Below are 7,044 nucleotides of genomic sequence, written 5' to 3' on the forward strand. Positions count from 1 at the left end.
CCGCGCCTGAGCCTCTGTGTGCCCAGCGAACCTCTGTGTGCCCAGCGAGATGTGCCAGAACCTCTGTGTGCCCAGCGGGATGCGCCGAGACAGGGGCAGGGACGGGAAAAGTCGCTGCTCAGACACCGGAGCACAGCGGTGCGGCCTTTGGCGAGCCGCACAGAACAACCGCCTAAAATTAGGAATTTCATAGAATCTTAGAATATCGGAAGGGACCCACCGGGATCATCGAGCCCAACTCTCAGCCCTATGCAGGACACCCCAAGAATCCTACCACGTGCCTGAGAGCATTGTCCAAACATTTCTTGAGCTCAGGAAGTCTCGGTGCTGTGACCACACCTGGGGACTGTGTTCACTGCTGTGAACTTCCCTGGGGAGCCTGTTCCAGTGCTCAGCCACCCTCTGGGGGAGAAACGTCCTGATATCCAACCTAAACCTTCCCTAACTCAGCTTCATGCCGTTTCCTTGAGTCCTGTGACTGGTGATGTGAGGGAAGAGATCGGTACTTGCCCCTGAGCTTCCCCTCATGAAGACCCCAGTGACGTCTCCCCTCAATTTTTCTCATCTTCTCCACATGGCATCCCAAGTGTTTGACTCACCTGATCAATTTCTTCTCAATTTATGTTAAAAAAGAGATTAACCACATTGAAGTGGCCAAGAAACACATTTTAACAAAGGTTTAACTTCTGTAAAACTCTTGTCCTTCATATCACATAACACAAAACTTTCTTTTAGTCACCAAATACGGAGCAAATACTTTGTGAACTGTTCTTTGCTTCACAGAGCTCCACTTTTGGAAAAACCAACTGAATGGGAGCTTCAGGAGTTCAGGAGCCCCAGATCCAAACGTGATGCTGAAGATAATGACATCATGTCTACTCAAGTCATTTACTTCTGTAGCTACATTGCTTGCTGTGCATTTTAATCACTTTAGTGGTTTTCATCTTGGGTGGGATGTGATTTCACTGCTAATGCAGGTTTCTCAGGAAAGGTGCTCAAACTTCTGCTGGTGCCTCTGTGGCAGCAGCCATTTCATGCTCTAAACACCCAGATTGAGAACAAAAGACATTTACACTGGAATTCTGCCAATGTCACTTATAGGAGGAGATAACTTTTTATGGTCTAAATTGGGCTCCTAGGTCTTAACCCGTCTCTGGGTGAACTTTGACAGGTCTTGGGAATGGGAATAAATTTTCAGGACAGAGGGTTATTTGCTATACACAGATTTTTCTAAAAAGAATGAAAAGTGGGAGAGGATCTGCTGACAGCTCAGCTCTCTTTTGTTTGCATGCAGCTAGCTTTGATTTTATTTGACATGTCCACCATGTATTATTTCTATATAGAACCTATTATGCCAGCACATGACAAGTATCACCCAAAGCTGTTAACAGGTTATTGATTCTTGAATGATGGCTTAAAATTGTCTTGGGGTTTTTAAACTTTTTTTTAAACAGCAGCTTCAGGAGTTCGACCCATTCACATTTGAAGTTGAAGTTCCAAAACAGCACTTCTGTATTCAGAGGAAATAGAAAAATAAAATCAACTGGACTGAACTGAGGAGAAATGTTTCATCTTTCGAGTGTCAGACACTGAAGGCACTTAGTCAAAAAATGACATTATTTAGTTGACAACTTGCATGGATTGCAGTAGGAGGAGGGGAGCACCAGCTCTGGTCAGCAGCAGAAGCAGCATTAATATGGGATGCACGTCAGTGGAATGTCAATAGCAATATTTTACCAGGAAAACATGGATCTGGGTATTTTGTATTCCCAACAATTCACAGGAGAGTTAATCGACAGCAATGCTGTTGTTCTGTCACCTGTCAAAAAGCAGATGTGGAGAGAAATGAGATGTTTTCCTAACCATTCCTGAAGAGGGACATGACTGTAGAAGCAATTTTTTTCTACCTCTTGGCATCAATGACATGACAGGGGGACCTTCCCTTCCTCCTGCCTCCTCTCTCAGTCCTTTCTTCTGGGATATTTCTCCTCCTCATGCCTCTCTTGCTGGGGTGCTCCAGCACACTGACAACATCTGGTCACTTCACTGGAGTTTTACTTCACTCCTCTTTCTTACTGTCCTGGTTTCTCTTGCCTTCAGCTAATTGATTGTTTGATAAATAATGCTAAAATATATATGCAGAATCATGCCTGTGCTATTAGCATGGGTAGACAGAAGAGCACTCAAGAACATTAATTTGCATGTGAAGGTGCCTGTTGGTGCATGGATACTTTTGCTTTACTAATCCAGCTGATGGAATTGTGGTTACCCCCAGGAAGGGAGCAGGGCAGAAGCCTGCCAGGTTTGCTGCTCTGCAGGTGTCAACTGCATTCAGGCAAATAATGATTCCTCCACTAGCATCCATTTGTCTTTAATCAGTCATCTTTGTGTCTGCTGAAGAACAAGCAGAAAAGGAATAGGACTGCAGCCAAATCAGCTGTTGATGTTTTCAAGTTTTTACTATTCTGTAATTTTTAATTAAGATTGTTCAAAAAAGAGTGAAGAAAAGCCATGGAGCTTTTTTTCCCAGTTGTTATTCTAGCTTTCAAGAGAACAGTGGAGTAAAAATGCTCAAAAATGCTCAAATATGCTTTGAAAAATGCTGGTCAGCTCCATCTCTTTTGCTAAGTCTCTACTTTTTATTTGCTTTGACTTCTTTAACTATGCACATGCTTATTAGACCCATATTTAATAATGCAATCACTTTATTAATTTTAATAAGAAATTAATATGAAATAGACTTCTAGTAAGAAAATTTCAGAATAAATAAACTCTGAAACTAGTTCCAAAAGGGTATTTTTATTTAGAAATACAAATCTTGAGAACTTACTTAAAAATACTTCCCATCCCTGGAAGTGTCCAAGGCCAGGCTGGATGGAGCTTGGAGCAATCTGGTCTAGCGGAAGGTGTCCCTGCCTGTGGCAGGGGGTATTGGAATTAGATGATCTTTAAAACCCTTTCCAACACAAAGCATTCCATGATTCCATTGCAAGCACCAGGGAGAAGTGGAATTTTTCTCATTTGCCTACAGGTTCCTTAAATGTTGAAATTTAGAAAAAAACACTCCTGGTTCTCACAATCCAGTCTGAGAAATGCACTACCTTGCTGGCTTCTTTGGGAAAATCAATCCCTTTTAAAGCTGTCTCTTTTTAAGATTTACATTTCTTTTTTAGTGCTCAGAGCTTTAATTTGCAATACTTCATAATTAACTTAGCTTTCTCTATGAATTAATAATTTGAAGTTATTGCTACTGGGGAAAACTCCTGCCATAAATAATTCTTACAGTTTAAGTTGGAAGGCATACCTGGCAGCTTATGTTTTACTAATAGCACATAACATACTTAGTCAGCTTTTTCATCCTTTGCAGCTCTTTCCAGACTTTTTTTCCCCCTCTGTGCCCAACAGTCATGCTGCTAATTACTCTGCAGTGAGATTGTGTGGTAGTTAGTTCCACTGAATAATGCATCTCCTCTTCTCCAGGCACAGAGGGTGTGCATTATATTTTAATCTGCAGAAATTATAACCTACAGAAAGTGTGTGTGCAAATGTGTATTTCTATATCTATGATTTCTCACTATGGCATGTAATGTTCACAGGAGAGAGGAAAAAAAGCAGAAATTTTGCTTTTCATAGAATCACTGACCAATTCATCTACAATGCTAAACATTTATTTGGCTGAACAACTGTGTGTGATAACCAGGTCTGACATGCTCTGAGGAGGTAATTTTTAAAGCTGGAAAGGCTCAGGGTGGAGGAATGGGATGCGGGAGAAGAAGAGACATTGCACAGCTCATGTATCTCTGCTAAAAAGGAGTAAAATATCACTTGCTCCGCTTTGAATAGAAACAACAGCATTAATTTTAGTGTCAGAATACAGGACAGGCATTTCCCTATCCACCAAGAAACTACAGAGGTGGTTCTTGTTGTAGGAAAGCTGTGGTGGAAGAGGAGATGGTGATATGAACATAAACAGGTGATGCTTTGTTGTGATGCTTATGGAAAATTATACATGTATATATGTGTCATGGACAAAATCCTGAGCCTCTATACATAATGGCAGAGGCCAGCTATATGCACTAAATAATTTAACCCGCTAAAAAGTAAAGTTTTTCAAGGCACTTGAAAGTTTTAGGGCATTTATTCTAAAATATTTTTCACACATAGTCTTGGCCCAAAATAGGAGTAGCAGTCTGAGATGCTGTTCCTTCAGGTTTGCTCTGTACCATTCACACTGAAAACAAATAAAAAAGCCCCAAGAGTTGAACATTTCAAACCTTCATTGAAACCCTCACAATATAATATTGTGAGGGTTTCAATGAAGGTTTGTAATTGTCAATGTGTTTCAATACTAGGAAATTGTGTTCTATGGTAAAACATCTCTAAAATTCATTTTTAAGCTATTTTGCTATTCACACTAGAAAAAAGCATTTGACAGTTCTGGACTTGGGGGACTGCTTGAATAGAAAAACAACATTTAACCCTGCTCCCTGTCTAAACCCCTGAGGAAAACACCTCAACTGGGATACTTAAACATGTTACAGCATGAAAAGAGTGTTTAGGTATAGCTGGGAGACTATTTGGCTACTTATCTATATGGTAGCTAAAGTAGTGGCAGAATAAACACCACCAATGCTTCACCAGTGTCAATGGTTTCCTGGCATGCCAGTTATATCCTTTATCCTTGTGTTTTAGACTTGCTTGAAAATTTAGCCTAAAGAAACCAGGAGACAGGAGAGGAGGGAGAGGCAGTGCACTTCCGTCCCACACCCCAAAACATCGTCATTTCTTGGCTTTTTGCACCCGGAATATTTTTCATTCCTGAGAGCAAACATTAACAAGAGCTGCATGGGGCTGAGGATTTAATGTGTCTGTCCACATGAACTGTCCAGGAGAACCATCACACTGCAAGATGGCCAGGGAAGCTGTTTTTAGCATTTCCATGGCAGGCTTTGTCTGAGTACTCCGGTATTACTGACCACAGGCTAGTGATGGAGAGATGTGGCTCTGACAAGACTCATCTCACAAGAAAAGAGGCTCTGCCAAGCACATTAAAAGCTGGAAAATAACTAGGCTAAATAACACCTTGTTGTATCTGTTCTTTCCAAGCTGGTATTCCTTGTGGAGTGAACACAGCCCTGAGGGCACTCTTAGCTCCGTGATCAATGAGAAGACATGCTGGTCTCAGTTTTACAAACCTAATTATTTTCTTCAGAAATCTGTCTGAAACTAAAAAGCATCTGACAAAAAAATGCTCTTCCTATCCCTGTAGCTCAGAGGAATTCAGTCATTGCATGTGAATTGTGTTTCTATTGACTGCTCACGTGTCTTTTGAAACTTGTATTTTCTAGGTGGCTCTGCAAGAAAACACAGTCCCCCTTCAGGCACGAACTGTGAACTCCTTGTATCAAGAAAAATATTTAGCAGTGAGAATGCAGTATGAGTTTGTATTTACAGACATAAAGGGTTGTGGGTGTGTGTCTAAGATCAGTTACTCAGGTAATGGTGCACAACCCACTCACCCCGGGAATCCTTGTGGAGTCATTCCCTGTTCTCCAATACAGCTTTAGTGAAGTTGGCTTTAAGAATGCTAAACCAAGCTGTACCTTTGTCTTTCTAAAGGACAAGTTAAGTGTCAATAAAATAAAATAAGGTTCATTCGCCATGTTACAGAATTATGATGTTACAGTAGAGTCCCTCAAATACATAATCATCAGTGAAAATGGCTCCAAAAAGCTTAATTAACATTTAAGTGCAAATCCCGGCCGTCATGGAAAGTGAATCCACTCTAAAATCCTTGAATTGCCTGCCAGACCTACATCTAAATGTATTATCCTAGAATAAACCTTGTGGAAAATTCATAATGAAAAACAAGCCAACCACCCAGAGCAGGTGTGACCTGCAGACTGCTGAATACTGTGATTGCTTCCCATAGATTGTAATTTTAGCAACACCTGGGCTGAATGTGCTGTGCTGATGCAGCAGCCTCATGGGTCCTAATGAAATAATTATGGGATAAGAGCACAAAGAAACATTCAGAGCTTGCAAGAAAACAAACAGCTGTAATGCAGGAACAAAGATACTAGATGAGCTGGGGGACAAAAAGCTTTTGTATGGGTTTATTTATATTGCCTGCACAAATGAAATCTCTTCACACCTTTATGCAATATGTTAGATATAAGTGCAATCAATTAAAAATGTTAACTGCCTGGTCTGGGGAAATCACATCAGTTTTACAGGACAAGGCCTTACATAAAATATCCTGGTCTTACAGGAAAGATGGGAAGGCAGAAGATGAGGTTTCTGCCACCTATATCTGCAATAGGAGCAATCCCAGACAAACCTAAGAAGTCAATGAGTTTTTCTTTTGGTAGGTGATAGAGGTCAGGTTGAAGGAAGATTGGTGAAATGTACCAAGAAATAAGTATGTTGAAAATAAAAACGCATGACAGTGTCTAAAATATCTGAAGATTAAAAATTGACACTGAACAGGTCTGAATCCTGGCAAAATTCAGTTCTGAGATTGTTCTGAGTGATGCAGTAGAACATCAGTGAAATGGGGGGTGCATGAGCTCTGCCTCTCAGCCGTGTGTGACTCACTCAGGATCTCCCTGGACACCCAGAACCATCCATGGACTTGCTTCTTCACCCACTGCTAATGGATGAAATTCAAGGAAGATTTCCACTCTAATACTCTGACAGCCCTAAAAGTTACTCACATGTATAATCCCTGACTTCAAGATGTGACTTTGCGGGACTGGATCTAAAATATCTTAGCAATAATTATAAATATTTAAGTTTTTTAAAAAAATAAAAAGCTTTCTGAACAGTTCTCTTTTGTGTAACTTTTAATTAGAATTTATATCTCTCTGAAATATCTATTCTAGAGGCAATGAAGAGACAAAAATTGAGTTTATATCTTACATGAGATTGTTGAATTCTTTACACAGAAAAACATGATTTACAATCTAAAATGACTGAAACCCTTTGTTTCAACAAACCAGTCATAATCTCTTAGATGCCAGCATACACAACTGGAAATGCTGC

Source organism: Corvus brachyrhynchos, unplaced genomic scaffold (genome assembly GCF_000691975.1).
Source record: "Corvus brachyrhynchos isolate BGI_N302 unplaced genomic scaffold, ASM69197v1 scaffold319, whole genome shotgun sequence".
Lineage (NCBI taxonomy): Eukaryota > Metazoa > Chordata > Aves > Passeriformes > Corvidae > Corvus > Corvus brachyrhynchos.